Here is a 17,946-nt window from a genome sequence, read left to right as displayed (position 1 = left end):
AGGAATATTTCACCCATCCATCATATGCTCCCAAACCTACATTTATGATACTTTTAAGGGCCTTCTCTGATTTTAAAAGAAACTGTATGGCAATAGTTGTGTAAAGATATAACAAAAAAAATCTCCTTTTGTCTTTGTGGGTTTGGAAACGAGATGAGGTGAGTAAAGAATGACAGCACTTACTTTTTGTTTCATTCCCTCCAGACAGGCTAACAAAATAATAGGGCTCAAGGCCCATTGATAATCTGCATACGTTATAAAGATTGACTGAGAATTTACAGTCCAGCTGGAGATGATTTCCTACTAGTCTAGCAAAAATCTTTTATTATTCATACATTCCTAACTCTCCTATAATTTCCTAACAATTGTTCCACTGAAATTGTTCTCTGACCAAAAATATGAGAGACTAGAGTTTGTGTTTGTTCTGTTTTTACACCACAGACAGAATTTCTTGTCACCCAGGTGTTTTTTTTTTTACACCTTGTCGAATAAAAGTGAGGCATGATAAAGCGGTGCGTTTGAGTCCTTGGGCCATTTTTTCAAAGAGAAGGATTTCTGAGAAGTGATGTGGACACAAAAAAAGAGAAAAAAGCGTATGTCCAGTCCACAACCCAAGTTCCGTTTTTTCATTCCCAGAATGCTTCTGGATGAGTTGTCAAACTTTATAGCCCCATGGCAGGAGAAAACACAGTTACACAGATATTCCAGAATTTTTCCCTGCTCCCAGCTCAGGCATGACTGCATGGAAAATGTCAGTGGAGAGCTCCTTTGTTATGGTGAATAGTAAAGCCTTTAAAATCAAAATGTACCTAAAAAGCACAGTCTGAAGGCCGTCTGCAGCACACTTTGTGTAATTATGTTGCCAGGTTGTGTCAATCACCCTCCAGCACTGATGGCCATGAAATTCAGAGGGCTAGAGGATTTGTTCTGATGCCTGTGTTATTGTGCAAGGCTTGGTATTCTGACGTAGGAAAGTCTGAATTGATGCATAAGTGGTGATCTGTATGGAAACGGTAAGAAAAATAATTATACAACTATAACACTAATTCGTGTAACTTTTAGCCACAATACTCATATTATTTGTATGTTTCAGTCTAAAATCCCATGCAGTAGAAACGCATGAACTCAAGATTAGCTTCATCTATAAAGCTCTTATTTCTAAAACTTACTATCAGTGTGACCAATTTGCATATTTCTTAATTGACGTAGTAATGTTTTAGAATATTTGTAATTCGTTTTTCCATAATATTGTGACTCCAATATTTCCTGTGTGCTGTCTCTTTGAACCTCAGGGCAAAATATTTTTAGATATTTTGGATGCTACAGACCGATGCAGCAATTTATTGCACTTGGTTAAACGTGTTACCATGGTGCTTGATTAGTGCTGGTCTGAGTGTCGAGTTTTTTAGCTCAAGGTGCTCGAAGCATACAATGTGATGTGATTGAAGATCCAGCAGCTTTAAAAACCGATCTTCCCAAAAACTGGCTCCCAGGAATTGATTCATCTCGTGTATTGCTGCTTTGGGCATCACTGGGTATTTTACTGAAAATCTTTGGACAAAAGAACGTCTTTTGAAAAAATTGACCTTCTGTAATTGTTACAGAACAACCACTTGAGCCTTTATTTCTTCTAGAATAGCATCTCCACAGCCATCTACAAATGATTGCGTGATGGATTCTAATCAGTGCTGATTGATAATAGCTAAGCCTGTTCTGAGAAAACTTCAACAGCTGTAATTTATAGATTGTGTGGAGAATCTCCAGCAAAAAAATTTCTTCATGATTTCTTCAATGTCTACAATGTCTTCGAGGTTAACGTATTGTACGCTAACTCACCACTTTCCAACCCCTCCTTCTTGTGCCCCTAGTTCCTGCAATCCAGCATAAGGTCTACATTCCTGCTAGGACTTTTCTGGGATGTTTACCTCCAGACTTCTCTCAGACGTTCTGTCCTGTCTCCCCTCCCCTCCTCCTCCTCGCTGTGGCGGTCTCTGGCAGCGTTGCCGGATTCCTTCGTGTCTATCACTCTAATCAGGCGGCCAGACTCATTACAGAGTCCACTTAGTCAAGCGCCGCCAAAAAGAGAACTTGCCTGCTGTCTAACGGGGGAGGGCTATTTTCTTTTCATTTGACGGGTGCGGTGGTCTAGTTCGACAGACTTGCTTTCTACAGGTTTAAGTGTGGCCTTAAAGGAAAGTTAACTTCATTAAGAGACCATAAGGGGGCAAGCTTGCCCTCTCTCTGCCATGCCGGAGCCGCTGTCTAGCCCAAGGTGATGAGCGTGGGTAGAAGACGTTCTAGAACAATTTTCAAAGCCGTGTTGCACCCAGACGTCGTAATAGTTTGATAACAATGTGCAGCAGCCTAGTTTGAATCTCTGATTTCAGATGTTTATGAATGTCTTGTTTGTGTGGGTGGAATCAATTTAGCAGCACATTAAGACGGAAAAGAAAATGCCAGAGCATCTTACTAAGTTATGAGAGGAGAATTTTATGCACAAAATTTCAATCTTTTCTATGAATTATTAATGTAATCCATCAGTTACCATAAAGTATAGATCAAAGGTACAGTGTTTATTGGTGCTAATTAAGCATGTATTAATTTTTATTCTACATTACCTTGTCCCATACACCTAAACCCCAATACTTAACAACTACCTTACTATCTACTATATTACTATACTATACTACTATACTACTATATATACTAGAAAATTAACAATTTATTAAGGGAAAAGTCGCAGTTACTAGTTAACAAGAGTTATTTATTCTAAAGTGTTACCTTAAACTGTTATTTGTAATGATTGATTTTCAGTATGAGTTTTAGACTAATGAAAGACTTTTATGGTTAGAATATTTGAGCTACTTTAAAAGGAAGTTGATGTAAAATAAAAACATTTGTTTGCACATTCTGTGTTTGCTTTTGGGGTCTTGATACATAATGTGTCAGTGATGTTGATGTATTCATTCATTCACTTTTGCATTCATCACTATTTCATTGTGCATTGAATTAAAAAGTACAAACACTCCCAGTAGTCTCTCAATGATCATAATCTCTAAATCTGCATCTATGATATTACATTATAAAATAATGCTGTGCTGGATTGATTTTAAAATGTAACACTGCAGGACGTGTCACCAATAGAACATAAAAAGTACATTAAGTTAATTATCGTTTTCTGCCATATATCATCACTTTCACACTTGCATAACAGTTTGTTGCAAAATATGCTTCAGTTATTGGCTCTTCAAGCTGATAACCAAAGAACTGCCGGTAATCGCCCTAAAGGGAACGCTCGTTTTTCACACCAGGCCGGTGCGCTCCGCATCGACAGCACCCTAATGAATAATGAAACGGCACAATTTGCTAATGTGTTGCTGAACGCCTGCGCCATATGAAAGCCGGTTGTCACCTAGACATATAAAATGGTTGCGCAGGCCATGAATTTCAGCAGTCACTTAATATTGCTGCCACAGGGCTGGGAGCTGCCAGGACCGGGCTGCCAGGGCATCACCACAGCCCCTCTTCCTCCCAGACCAGAAGCGAGATCTGGGCTATGAATGCTAGCATTGCTCCCCTAATTGGGCCTGGGAGAGGTTTAACAACCATGCTACAGTTTACTCTACTGACAAATAGAAAAATAAAGGCCTTGTTCAAATTAGCACAGTGAAGTGAGAAGTTGTAGAAGCCCTTGACTGTCTTGGCTGTCAGCTCGGAGCTTGCTTAGTCTAATCTACAGAAAGAGGTTATTTGAGTTCAGTTCAAGCTGTTCGCTTCATTCAGAGCTGAAAACAGACTTCGGGTTTCAATCGAGTACGATCGCTGGTATGAGCAGGGTCAAGAAGCAGAAGACTCTTTGCGGAGTTCAGAGGGCAGATTAGATAAACCAGGCATCCATAATGATCCTCAGGCTGCTAAGCAATTAGCATTTAAATGCCCTGCCGTCCGCTATGCATCTTGACTGGGCCGTAAATAGTCAAAGTGAATTATTGATTACAGTAATTTGAGGTCACACACCTCCGGCTTCCTCATGGGCTGCAATTATAGCTGCGCTCACGCTAACTAATTTGTCCAATTAGCGCGTTCTTCCAAACACCGTGCAGGTTCCTTGATCTGTATTGAGTAATTTTTTTAGAAATGTGTTATGATAAACAACGTTTACATTTATTCAAGTAAGTGGATGTTCTTATACAAATAGACTTGCAAATGAGGAATGCTGGAACACAAACGATTCTGCCTGACAGCATTGCATTTGCTCTTGAATATGATTTGTTTTGGATTTGTTTGGGGACAAATAGCTTTGACTGGCTCAATAATAGAGAATAACACTAGGGGTGTAACTGGCTTAGAGTGGCTTACTTTTTGCTTACGTAGCAATATATATATATATAAGTTTTATATATGAGTTTTATAATCACAACGGAGTGAATGTGTGTATGTATATATATATATATATATATATATATATATATATATATATATATATATATATATATATATATATATATATATATATATCATTTGTTACCCTTCAGTCAAATATTGCACTACAAAGATCATTAATGGAAGAGTTCATTTAGCAAAAAGAGATAACTTAGTTTTTAAAAATTTTTAAAAATCACTTTTTTTCTTGCGCGCTTCCCGTTAATCGCAATCAAACTGCAGTTAGGATATTTTGACTAAAAACAAAAAAACTCTGGCAAGTGACCATGGTATAAGCAGGATAATGCACGGCTAGCTGTGCTTTAAACAATTTTAATGCAAGACGTGGAGTCTAGAACCATCCGAAGTAGAGTTTAAGATCAGCTGCCCCATCACTGGTTAACACATTCTTAATGTTCGTGAGAAATCAACGGTGATGCAGCAGAGAAGACAGATTTAGTGCATGCTGCTGTGGCAGAAGCAGGATTCGGTATTGTGAAAGGGAGAATTGCTGTGGTTTTTATTTGACATGTTTATGAAGGGAAATGGTAAAACCATTTATCTGTAAGTCTTCACTTGTAAGCTCACAAGACCAGATGTCTGTCCATCCAAGCAGATATTTTGGGATGGTGAATGCTTCCCGCTTCCTGTCTGCCAGTGTGTTAGGTTCTGATGTTAGAGTGTTTGCTCGCAGCATTTATCTGTGCACCGTATGCACAGCTGCGACCTGTTTTTTCTGCTGTGTGGAGGTGTCAGTTTTAGTATGAGCTTTCAGACACCTGCTTTATAGCTTGATGCCTCACTTTAAGCATTATATGAATGAATGAACTCTGTGGCTTGTGCTGTTTGATTTAAGGCTATGTTCAATCTTCAGACCTGCCGGAGTCATAGGATGAACAAACTTTTAGTAGAGCAGTGTTCCTTCAGTGTCTGCTTTGAATCACAGCGCATTGTCTTGGTCTCTGTTCGTGTTTTAAACCAATTACAGTCCTTCCAGGCTCCTTTTACTCCCACAGATTGACAGCTGTCGCCCCCTGAACTGTTAGTATTAGCCCAGAAGGTCCACTGACATTAAAAAACAGGCGCAGACAAAAGCAGCCCTGTGTCGTGTTCCCGATAGAGCTTCCTGAGTGTGACATTTCACCAAAATCAACAAGCTGTCAATAGCAATTCTCTCGATTAGAAATCTCAAAGCCGCTAAGCTCAAAGTGCTGGTCGGCTGGCATTTGCTGCTCTCAGACATTTTGCTGTGTTCACATTTCCACACGGTTCAAGATTGCTCTCTCATTTCTGCTGGATTTTGTTTGATCTGGTTGTTAAAGTCAAAAACACGGCCTTGCTGAGTATGACTACATTCCTGTTATGGCAATTCAACAGACTTCAGTTTCTGTAATTGCACATTTGTTTGGAAATGTGTGCCAGCATAATTGTGACTTGATATTTTGCATTTGCGATTTTACATTTCGCATTTACAATTGTACGATTATTTATTGTAATTCTTAGATTTGTGACTTTATATCTCACGTTCTGATTTTGTCAGTTTTACTGTAATATCAGATATAGAAGATGCTATTATAGTTTTTATTAATATTTTGGATTAGGATTATTTTGATAATGTTTATTATTAGGATAATTTTTACTATGTTTTAATTAGTTTTTACATCATTATTATATCATTTTTTTAATATATGATATGATTTAGTATTGTTTTATTTATATTTTAAGTGTTAGGTTTTAAGTGTGATTTTGTGTTTACACCTTGTATCAGATATTCAGCATTTACAGTATCTGTGAACCTGCCAGAAAGAGTAGTTTATGGAAATATTGGAAGATTGGATATCAGTTTATTTCAACCAATTACTCTCTTAATGATCATTGTCATTCATCTCCAGCTGATCTCATCAAGACGCTATGCGAGCAGATAAGCAACGTTCATGGGGGACTCAGTCTCTCTTGCATATATTCACGACTCTTCACTCTATGAGCTTTGTTAGGAAGCATGACTTCAGTCACAGACGCTGCTGGATTTGGAATAGAACATTATGTACCACACACTGTGGCAAATGTGTCATCCTCAATAGAAATTGATTCGGCTTGTTTTGAACATCTCCGTTACATGAGTCACATCACATACTGTAAGATGTGTTCTTTCAGTGTTTGACAATATGTTTTTCCTTACTTTGTTCAGGAGAACGAGGTTCATGACTGAGCCGGAACAACCGTCTGGACAGTGTAGGAAGTGTTTTTTTTTTTGTGTGTCAGTGTGATATGTTGCGATTGTTATTTTGGTGCTTTATTGATTTAGAGAATATTTTCTGCATCCAGTGGCACAAGCACACAAGATATTGCTTTGCAGAGCCACTGCAGGTCTACAGATAATTATTTCTTAATTGCTCATTTTTTTTGGTTTGGTTATTTAAAGGCTGATTGCCTCGCGTTCCTGTTTCCGTTTTGTATTAAAGCTAATTAAGGAATCCTTTCACGAGAATTAACTTTGAATTAACTTCTCAAGAGTTCCTTGAAATAATGATTCAGTTAAAGCAGAGGATACCAATGTATGAGTGGTGTGTGACTGGACTTTTGAAACAAGGAAGCAACTTCCCTGAGAGTACTTATTTAAAATTTTATTTTGACACCATTTCTCAGTATTCAGCACCATTTAGCTTAAAGTTTCAATGAACAACCAGTATTTTAGTTATTTTTAGTTAGTTATTATATATTGAAAAGGTTCTTTATTGGCATTGAAAGTTCCAACGTTCAAGAACCTTTCCATTGCACAACAGATACGTAGGGTTCTTTAGATAAAATATAAAATATATATCTTTTTGGTGTACGTTAAGAAAAAGTGTCTCTTAAATGGATCTTCCATGGCATGACTGTAAAACCCCACTTTGAAACCGTTATTTTAGGAGTGTATTTGCTAACTATAAAAACTCTTTCAAATTAAAATATTAGTCACTTTTATACGACACTTTTTAAGGTTTAGCTTTTTTACGTTTCTTCAAACGTAATACAGTGCTATCAATAATAGTAGTGGACCAAATGCATTTTGTGTGGCTTTTATTCATCACTTCTGTGTGTATGTACAAGAACATAAAGTACCGTACGCTGTAAAAGGTCAGTCATTGTACAAATCTGTTTTTTGCACGCTTCACCCATAATAATACTGCTGATATATTTTGCTTTGTGTGAGTTTAATGCATTGGTAGCTGATCGATGTGGACAGTTGTCAGCACTTGTACATGGCGTTAGATGTCAGATGAAAGGATATGCACATCTACAGGAAAGGTAATTTTCAAAACATGTTCTCGAAAGTTGCTATGACAACGGTGAGACTGCCATTCCCAAGCGTGAGGACAGTTTCTGGTAACAGCTTTGGTGTCTGCATTGATTACGGCGTAATTAGAAAATTAAATATTTCTATTTGGCTCCGTGGTAGTGGAGTGTTAATATCATTAACTCACCTTACGTAAGCAACGAGGGGCCACATTTACACATCTGTTTTACGCATCGGTGTGTCTACTGTGGAATTCTAGAATAGTAATTTTTGTCATGTTGCCTTTATTTGACTTACGGGTCATTCAATACTTATACAATCTGTATTAGTTGGGAAAAGTTCACAATTATGTAACGTGTCATTTACTTTTTAAGCAACCGTTTGGAATCCTTTTCGTTTTATGATTTTAAGAATTAACTTGTAATAGATAATATTTAAAATCCTTTTTTTTTTTTTTTTTTTTTTTTTTTTTTTTTTGCATTTTTATATTTGCAGAGTCTTGGAGCCACCGGCAGATACGAAACCCATAAAAGTAAGTGCTTTATTTTACATACATTTACCTTTTAAAACTCCATGCATTTGCCAGAAATGAAAAGGGAACAGATGAAGACAGTGAGCAGATGTTGAACTAATGATCGACTATCAAATGTCATATTGTTCACAAACCTGGCACACTTGAGGAAACTCAGCAATATGATTTAACTACAGTTGCCTATTGAGCTTGAATAAACTCCTAATTTACTTATTCATTCATTAAAGCAAGGCATTCCAGTTCTCTGTGTCTGTTTTAAACATATTCTGACTTCAAATCCAAGATATCAGAAGGTCTTGTTATCAAATAGTCTATATCCGTATATGTTGTTCTTCTTATCATTGCTATCAGTTGTGTTTCAGTAGTGCAATTTTTTTCTAATCAAAATGCAAAACAAGGCATGTTTCTAAGCTATTGGTTTTATCAATATGAATCCGTAGGGGTTTATTAAGGCATAGCAGCCAATATCCAAGAGTGTTATATGCGCTATTTTTAGAATATAATTGGCTTTTCTGGTCACCTGCTCAGATTGAGCTTCATGAAGGTTTGCTTTGTGACATGTCAACTTGACTGAACTATCTGCATAATTTACTGATTGATAGTGCATTCATTGATTTATTTGCAGTTTATTCATGAACAAAAACAATGCATTTGTTGACGAAAGCATCGACATTTATAGATCAGCAAACTGAAAGGCACCGTATTCTCAGCCTTTAATCCGTTTTGTTGCCGTGAAAGGGAATTATTCTAAATACAACATCTGGGTTCTGTGGCAATTGCCAGTGTGTAACAGCTCTACAGGTGTTTGTCATTCTTTTGATGCGTTTTATTTTTACAGTCAAGCATTGTATTCAGCTCAACACAATAATGCATTTTCTACAACCAGAAGAGCCTCTTATGAGGTTTTAAAACCCCTAACCTGTCAGTTTGTTTGGATAATAGTGTGTTTGCATGCACACGTCTAATAGCTGCAGAGGGAAACTGTTTTGAATGCTTCCCTCTTGGTGAGAAACCGTGCTGCCTGCAGTCTGAATCAGTGGAGCCCATGGTATCCATTAAGAAATATGGCACTAGTAGTGTTGCCATGGAGATCAATTCAATGGAAACCACGTTTAAGCCTCAGGAAGACATAATCAAGTCCTTTTGGCTTTCGTTCCAGAGATATGTGCTGCAACAATGTGGTGGTGATACACTGTATTGTTTTGCAATTTAATGATTCAGATTATTTCATCTTTGTTATAAGGTAACACTTTGGTACAGGGACCAATTCTCACTTTGACTTGTTGCTTATACGCATGCCTATTAATTGGAAGCTGTTAGCACTAATATAGCAAAAAAATAATAAATGAGCAGCAAATTATGAGTTTACTGAAACAAAAGTTAATGGTCTGTTGCTAGCAAGAATATGACCTTAAAATAAAGATGACTGATATCATTTTAGTTTGTTGTCTGATGCTGCTGTATTATATCTCGCACACATCAGGTTTGTAGCAGTGCAATCATGTGAAGTTTTGTCATTGAAGTGATACTCAACCATAAATGAAAATCTGTAATCATGTACTCATTCTCATGTCTTTCCAAACCCCTATCATTTTTTCTTCTTTAGATCATAAAAGTAAATATTTCTTTACATCAACATATTTTTTACAACTTTTTGAACTGTTTTGACTTGATTTGTTCCTATTTCTCTCCTCGTTTGGATGAGATGACTTTCTTAAGGAATATCATGATTAGAGGACTCTTACTAAGAACGAGATTCTTCTGGTCTACTCAGATTCACTGATCTATGCTAAGCTATGCCAAACGTGCTATAGACTGACCTCAAGATTAGCTGAATGGATTCAAAAATGGTAAAACTCAATTTTCTAACTCTGGGGGATTTGGTTAATGAGTCTATTTTCAAATAATGTGAGTCTTCCTTTAATGATACATTTGTTTTTTTGTTTTTTGTTTTTGGAAAAAAGCAGCTTTTCACATCACAAGATCTAAATTGATGGACTATAATTTTGTGAATTACTTGTTACTCAGTAATTTTATCAGCTGTTTGGACTCTCATGTTGACGGCACCCATTCACTGCAGAGCAGTAATATAATATTGCATTTCTCCAAATCTGTTCCGATGAATAATCAAACTCATTTACGTATTGGGTGGCCTGAAGGTGTGAATATTTTCAGCAAATTTTCATTTTCAATTGAGCTATTTCTTTTAGTTATTCACCAAAAATCCAGTTTGACGGATGTGGTCACCATTCAATTTCATTGTATAGAGGGGAACAGCATGAACTCCTTTTTGTGTTCCACAAAGAAAAGTAATACCGCTTTTGAAAGACATAAAAGCGACTTCAAGTGAAATACTGACAGGATTTAATACTAATACTAGAATGTTGTACAAATTACAAATTAAGACTTTATCTATAAAACACCAGATGGCTTCACAGACAAAAATTGAAAGTTTGAACGTCACAATCATCTATTTGCTTCCTGTGAACAATGATAACATCAGGACCAGTTGTCAGCTGCTTGATTTATGTTCGGTCGGTCGAGACAGTCTCTGGCTCACTATTCACTGATGGATGTACCCGCTCGTGACACTGGAGACTAAAGTGACGCTACCAGTCGAAACATTGTTTTTGATGTCTGAATTTTGAGCCAAAAAAGAAGAGTCCAGGTTGTTCTCAGGATGAGTTATACTCTCACCAACACAAATTGTTTTGAATTATAGTTTCGGTATATAGCCAAATTGAGGCTGACTCACACTAGCCTGGGACACAGAAATCCATGTTGCCCACACATAGAGGTAACACTCGAGTTTGTTAAGGAGGGTTACGTAAAGATCTCTTTAATGTTTATATAAGCTTTATACGACACTTGACTTTTATATGCTGAAGGATTGAATCACAGAGTCCTTAATCGTGTGCCAATAGTTTAGCTGAACAAATTTAGTCATTAAAACACAGTCACAGTATAATAAACTAAAGTATTATTACATTTTGTTGCCTGCAGTGGGCACCTTCAGATTGAAGTTAATTCACCCAAAATGAATATTCTGTCATCATTTACTCACCCTCAAGTAGTTCCAAACCTGTATGAATTTTTTTTGTTCTGCTGAACACAAAGGAAGATATTTAAAAATAAATTTGTAACCAGGTTGTTTTGGGACACCACTGACTTGCATAGTATTTTTTGTTTTTCATACTATGGAAGTCAATGGATGACCAAAACAGACAGGTTACAATCTTTCTTCAAAATATCTTCTTTTATGTCCGCCAGAAAAAAGAAACGCATACAGGTTTGGAACTACACAGAGATGAGTAAGAGATGACAGAACGCTCATTTTGGGTGAACTATTCCTTTAAGCTACGCAAACATCAACATTTTCATTTATAAAATCTTGCAGACAGTTGATAATTCACTCTCTAAGTTCTTGGAACATGATTTTGGCTCTAGTTTCCACTTCCCACTTTTTCTGTTTGTTGCAGTAGCTGTTTCAAGACTAATCGCCATCCTACATATGGTTTTCTCTTAGCCTGAGGAGTCGGCACATGATATCGTGGATTCGACTGCCAGTAAACAGTATTTTTAGTTTTTGAACAAAATGCTAATAGAAACCAAGCCTCCAAGCCCATACCCCCGATGAGATGTGCGTCTCAGAGCTGTTGTCGTGGCCTTTGTTTTGCCTGCCATGCAAATGGAACACTTAGCCTTGAGCTGCGTAGAAGGAACCGCGTACAAAAGCCTGCTGAGAAGAGAGCGCTTGCTCTTTCACGCCGTCGTGACTTGGTATACTGCCTTCTGATTGGCTATGCGCTCGCTCCTCTCATAGCCCCCACTTCTGCAGGTTTCTTGTCTTTCCATGAGTCAAGAAATATCTGGAAGCAGCTGCAATGCGAGACAACCGGATCAGGTTGGAGATGACATGAGTTTAGAAGTGGTTTTGTGATAGCTACAACTTCACATGAAGCTCCATGAGCAGTCATAAAGCCGTTTCATGCTTCAAGCAATAGGAACGAGGTAGAAAGGGTATCTTTTTTTATCTCTTTCCATTTGCATCACTGGTTCTACCTGTTTTCACACCTTCCTTTTGTGCTTTTAGTCATCTTACACCTGTGCTTATGTACGGTTACTTGCTGGCCTGGTTTCCTTATTGTTTCCTTGTAGTATCACTTTTAACTTCCTCTTGACGTTAGAAAGAAACTAAGCCCTTTTTAACGGAGCCACTACATACTGACAGAGTTATTTGTCTTGCTTTTGTATATTTGTTTCTATGTCCCTGTGCTGCCATACATGAGAAATCGAGTTTATAAAGCGTAATGTTGCACTAAGGTATTCCTGTAGGCCATGGGATGCATTGGCGCTGTGCAAAATAGCAGTAAACAATCAAGAAATCCTAATTAATTCATTTATTTACTTCTTATCAAAGATTGCTTCGGGCTGAGTGCTGCACAATGATGCTGCATTTTATTTATTTATTTTTTTCTAATACCCTTTCAAGGATTTCCACTGATAGGAACCGATGACACGGGTATCTCTCTGTACCATTAGTGTCAGTTTTCATTAAGCTTGTGTCCCCTGAATGCTCACATGCAAGACGATGAGAGCTTTGTTTTTAAGCTGCAGCTATGGAAACAGCTTTGTTCTGCCCTCATGGAAAATGTTCTTCTAAATTTTTGCCATTATATTTGAACTGTTTCGACGCAGCTCCCTCTTAAAGAGGCTTATGCATTCATTTAAGCATACATGCGTTGAGTATTTCATGTAAAATGGTTTTAGTCCTGAAAGCATATTTTGAGAAATAGTTTTAGTATATGAATAGATTTTTTTTTTTTATTATTCAAGCTTAGCTGTGTCTAAACTGCTGTTTTCTACAGTACAAGTGTACAGCATATTAGGTACTGTGTGTATGTATATAAAACTTGCATGTATAATATTTAAAAATACATTATATCATGTTATATTATGAAGAAATATACAATGAAAGCAATTTCTGTAGGATTTACAATTTCATGCATCATCTTTCTTTTACTAATTGCTAATACATTTCACAAATAATTCTTGAGAAATTGCAAGTAACACATTGAATTAAAAGTTTTTCATTACATTTTATTTTAACTGAATATTTTTAGATGAGTAAAAAAGTGCAGTAATAATTTTTTTACTCTACATGATACTGTTTAATTTGTTCTTATATAATCGTACCATTCGCAAAACAACAAGGCAAATAAGAAATTGTATTTGGCGAAGCTTTCTTAAAACTATAAAGTAATTATAGTTACATCAGTAAATTTGATTATTAATTTTGGTTATTCATTTGTTCTTCAGAACTTGTCATTCTATGTACAGTGAATACTGAACCAGTGAGCAATTTTGGACAACATTTAATTAATATTTAAAATAATTTCTAAGTGAGTATAAAATATTAACATAGGTTTTGTTTGCCAATTAACAAACCCTAAAAAAATGAGGAACCCAGTAAATTGCAGCGTCTGTGGCTACATGTCACATGTTTTATATTACATAAGGAACAATTGAAGCTGTCTTTCACGTTGGCATATATTCATTGGCTTTAATAAAGAACACATCCCTAAATCTTTTAGCTGAATGCTGTTGTCAAATTGCAGCCATTTCCATTCACCTTTTTGCACCACCTTATTGTTTTCTTCTCTGTATCTCCTCTTTTCTTTGAGGTGTCTTTCTGTTCTTAGAAGTCTTCGGTTGAATTAACACAGGATGGCATTTATGTGGTTGCGCTAGAGAAGGTGGGTGAGGGTGTAGTAGGAAAATGTGTCTTGTCTGTCACTTAGCTTGTCAGTCCATGTGGTCGTGTGAATCATCCCCTTTTCTTCCCTCAAACTTGTCTTTATCTCCAGCTGGAATGGTTGGGTAACTTCACCCCGGCTGCACAGAGGGGATTTGTCATCAGCGGATCTACAACTCTGTTGAAGGACTGCCATTAGCACTTCTGTGTTCAGTGACCATTTTGCATGAGAAACAAATGGCTTGAGCTATTCTCTGAGAAATTAAAGCATTCGCTAATATGCAAGTAGGTGGAGAGATAATAAGCCATATTAGTATAATATTCCTTTTTTCCCCCGGGGACCCATTTCACACCATGTCACGACTATAGACGGGGTAGAATTACAATGAATCTGAACACATCCTCCCACAGTACAACATGTTTTTTTGTTTGCTGTGTATGTGTGTGTTTTGTAGTCCAATTCAGATTTCATCTTTAAAAGCTAGCATTACTTCTAAAAAGTCTTCGAAATCTCCTCTGCTAGTTAATGGAACTGTAATTTTCCATTGGCCGTTGGAGACAATAAAAATCAGGGCATGCTTTTGTGCACTAGGGCACTAAACACACAGTCAAGCATTCCAGCTATTAAGTCAGTATTAATGGATTAAAAGCATTACATGCAGTGATTGAGCACTCATTCTCAATATTGCTTTAAAACCTAAGGGTCTTCACAAATACAAAGACACAAACAACCTTTTTTCCATAATGTTCTGATCATTATTATAACAACATCAACAACGAGGGGAAATTAGGACATGTTCTAGTTCGAATATGCCTCAATTAAGTTGGAGCATTATGCATTTTGCCCTCTGGCCACATTTTATATTGAGGAGTTCAACTAGCCACAATTGAGTTTTCAACAGATTGCTTTTGTGATTCATGTTTACTGGCTCTTTCCAAAACCCAGTGAACTGCTTTACTGCATACTGCCTACATAGGCAGCTGCCTCTATAAGGACACTCAAAAGTAACTCATTTGGGTAAAATGGGTAATAAGAAAAACAACATTTTATTATTCAAATTAGAAGTGTGTGGTATGTACTTTTTAGATAAAATGTAAATGTATGTGCAGTGTGTACACTTCGTAGAAAAGTGGCCTCTACACAACTACATAACTTCCTGAGGATTAATTTTACTTTTAATGCATTTCAGTCAGGCTTCAGGGTCCTGCATAGTACAGAAACGGCTCTTCTTAAATTGCTAAATGATATCTATCTATTGGTTGTTTCTGGCGATTCTGCGTTTGGCACTATTAATCACTCACTATTCTTCATTCTCAATCCTTTTCAGTTAATATCGCTTCACTTCACTTTTTCCACGGTGCATCTTGCTTGCAGGGTCCTCAAGGATGTATTTTAGTTCTAACCTTATTCCCTTTATATATGCTCCTTTATATGATATCCTGGAGAAACATGGGATATCGTTCCATTGTTACACTGGCGACACAATCAAAAAGGAAGTGCAAAGGCACTAGAAAACCCTAACAGCCTGCCTTTGAGATCTTACAAACTGGATGCCCTTACATTTTCTCCATTTGAATGAATCCAAGACAGAAATCATTCAATTTGGGGCAGCATTCAACGACGATTCTTAAAACACAATGAAATAAGTTGAACAGAATATGAGATTGTGTGTCAAAAATCTGGACATTAGATTTAACAATAAGCTTACAACTGACAAACAAGTTAACTTTGTGGTTCCGCTTTACTTTTTTTTTCATTTATGCCAAATTGCAAAAAATTCTTACATTTCTCAGATACTCAGAAAATCATCCACATGCTGGGATTCTCCCATTATTAATTATTAAATTATATTATATATAATTTAATAAATATTACATTATCTATACAAAGTATTATTCTTATAATTTATAAAATAGTAAAATAATTGCTAGAATATTTAAATTTAATTCAAAATTTTTTAATGATGGAGTATATCTATATATTTTAATAAAGAACACAGCCCTAAATCTGCTGTTTACCATTTACACATCTGTTCACTGTTTTCCATCACCATATTGTTCTCTTTTACTGACAATTAAGAGTAAAAGTGTATTTATAGTTGTGTGCATATATATATATATATATATATATATATATATATATATATATATATATATATATATATATATGTAAATGTTTATTTTGTATTATGTCTATAACTTTCTTTAAATAATATTTTTAAACATCAGGTCACCAGAGTGTGTTTGTCGTCGGAGGCTATGACCTATGGATTCCTATGTTTTCCAAGAATCCAAGATAAACTCTCAGTTGTGGCTGGTTGAGCTCCTTAGTATAAAATGCACCCAGAGGGGGGAAACATAATCTCAATAATTACACTGCCTACCTTTTTGGAACAGCCCTCCTGTGATGTCTTAAAATACAGTGTAGCTAGACAGCTCACTAGGGTTTGAAGCATGGGAGGCGAATCACCTGTGGATCCAGCTCAGGTCCACTCATGACAGTCAGGATGCCAGATTCTTGTTGTGTTGGGGATTAGATGCCTGTTTCTGCAGATAAGACAGAGAATGAGACAACTGGAGTGATTATGAGAAAAGAACAACAGGTTCTCCTCCACTCCCCCCCCCTCCATATCGCTTGCACAGCGTGCTCTGGGCATGCTCAGTGGAATCTCGCCTTAAACGCCTGTGTGCTTTTGTTGTCTGTGTCGCTCATCCTAGTGCCTGCAGAATGCCCCTCTCTCCCCCTCCCTCTCTTTTTCTCTCTTTTTCCCTCCCCCCCTCCATCTCCTCTCTTCTCTCCTCTCACCGCACATTAGCCAGCCAACACCGCGGCGAGATGCGTGTGAAGGGAGAGCTCCGTGAACACCTGGCACTCCGGGCGACTCCAGAGCAGGGGCGTCTGTTTTGACCCTTTCCCTCTTCCAGTGCCCTGAATCAAACACTGTCCCACATCTCACCGGACTTTCTCTCATCAGATCTGAGAGCAGGATCTCCCGACTGGCTCAGAGACTCAACCACAGGCAGAGCGATGCTGCGCTGATTAAGGATTGCAGACCCCTCTTTCTTCTTTCTGGCTCTCCGGGAAGCTCTCAGAGCTTGGACAGGTGAGTTGAGCATCTCTTTCGCTCTCGCCCATCCGCAGTCACTCACTTGAAGCGTACTTTTCCGACAGCATTATTCTTCCGTTAAGTGTTGCTAAAATTACCCATCACCCCCTGCTGTGTCCCACAGGTGCTACTCATTCATCCTGGCAGCTGCCTTTTCTTTTTTTGATTGGCTTAATTGGATTTAATGCATAACCTTAGAGCGCCGCTCCGATTCGACCTCTCACTTCGCTCGCTCGATTGCTCACTGGTGTCAGAGGCTTCACACAGGCACTGCAGAGTGCATTATTATTAGTGCTCTGAGTGGGTGTTTGCACACTCAAAACTGCCACACGAGGAAAGAAAAAAAACAGGACACTGCCTTAATGTCATGTCTCATAGGATTATAGACTGCTGGGATGAGAAATACCACATAGACCCCCTACAGTTCCAGAGCTTTTAAGGGAAATGTCAATTAAGGACAAATTTGATTTCATTGCAAGATTTGTATTTTTTATTGTTTTGGAATAAAAGTGTTGAAAGGGCAAATGAGGGCTTTCAGTTGTCATATTTAATTTTTGCTTTGTTCAGACAGTGTGCATTCACGCCAGATGTTTTGACAAATGGAGCAGATCTTGTCTTTTTTATATTAATTGTTTTGACACGTCATGGAGAGATTGATGTTTGATATAGAGATGCTATTCATCTTTGGTTACATAAACTGCAGACAACTTACAAGGCGATCAGAACAGTTTTCAAAATGTTCTTTATAAATGTATACATTTTTAGGATGCAGCAAAACATTTTTTAAATAGTATTCTCTCAAAAGCTGCTTAAATTCCCTGTCCGGGTTTACTGTTATTCTTAGCTCAGAATT

At 37.2% G+C, this 17,946-nt stretch overlaps 1 protein-coding gene and 1 long non-coding RNA gene across 3 annotated transcripts in view; one reads left to right on the top strand and one right to left on the bottom strand.

Annotated features, from left to right (window-relative positions):
- The window catches only part of LOC122355843 (ankyrin repeat and fibronectin type-III domain-containing protein 1-like), a 61,845-nt gene that overhangs the window by 11,603 nt on the left and 32,296 nt on the right, over positions 1-17,946 (top strand). Inside the window, 1 exon segment of the mRNA XM_043254414.1 lies at positions 16,962-17,090. The gene's annotated coding sequence lies outside the window, so the exon portion shown is untranslated.
- On the bottom strand, positions 11,590-17,082 carry LOC122355844. 2 transcript variants are annotated; one of them, XR_006252251.1, is made up of 3 exons: positions 16,944-17,082; positions 16,371-16,533; positions 11,590-14,164 (listed from the first exon to the last, which is right to left on the bottom strand). It is a non-coding gene; the product is annotated as an uncharacterized LOC122355844 (long non-coding RNA). The 2 variants fall into 2 exon arrangements; XR_006252252.1 differs by having other exon boundaries at positions 11,590-14,126.

This window comes from Puntigrus tetrazona, chromosome 12 (assembly GCF_018831695.1).
Source record: "Puntigrus tetrazona isolate hp1 chromosome 12, ASM1883169v1, whole genome shotgun sequence".
NCBI lineage: Eukaryota > Metazoa > Chordata > Actinopteri > Cypriniformes > Cyprinidae > Puntigrus > Puntigrus tetrazona.
Note: the sequence above shows the minus strand (reverse complement) of the source record. Positions and strands in the feature narration are given on the sequence as shown.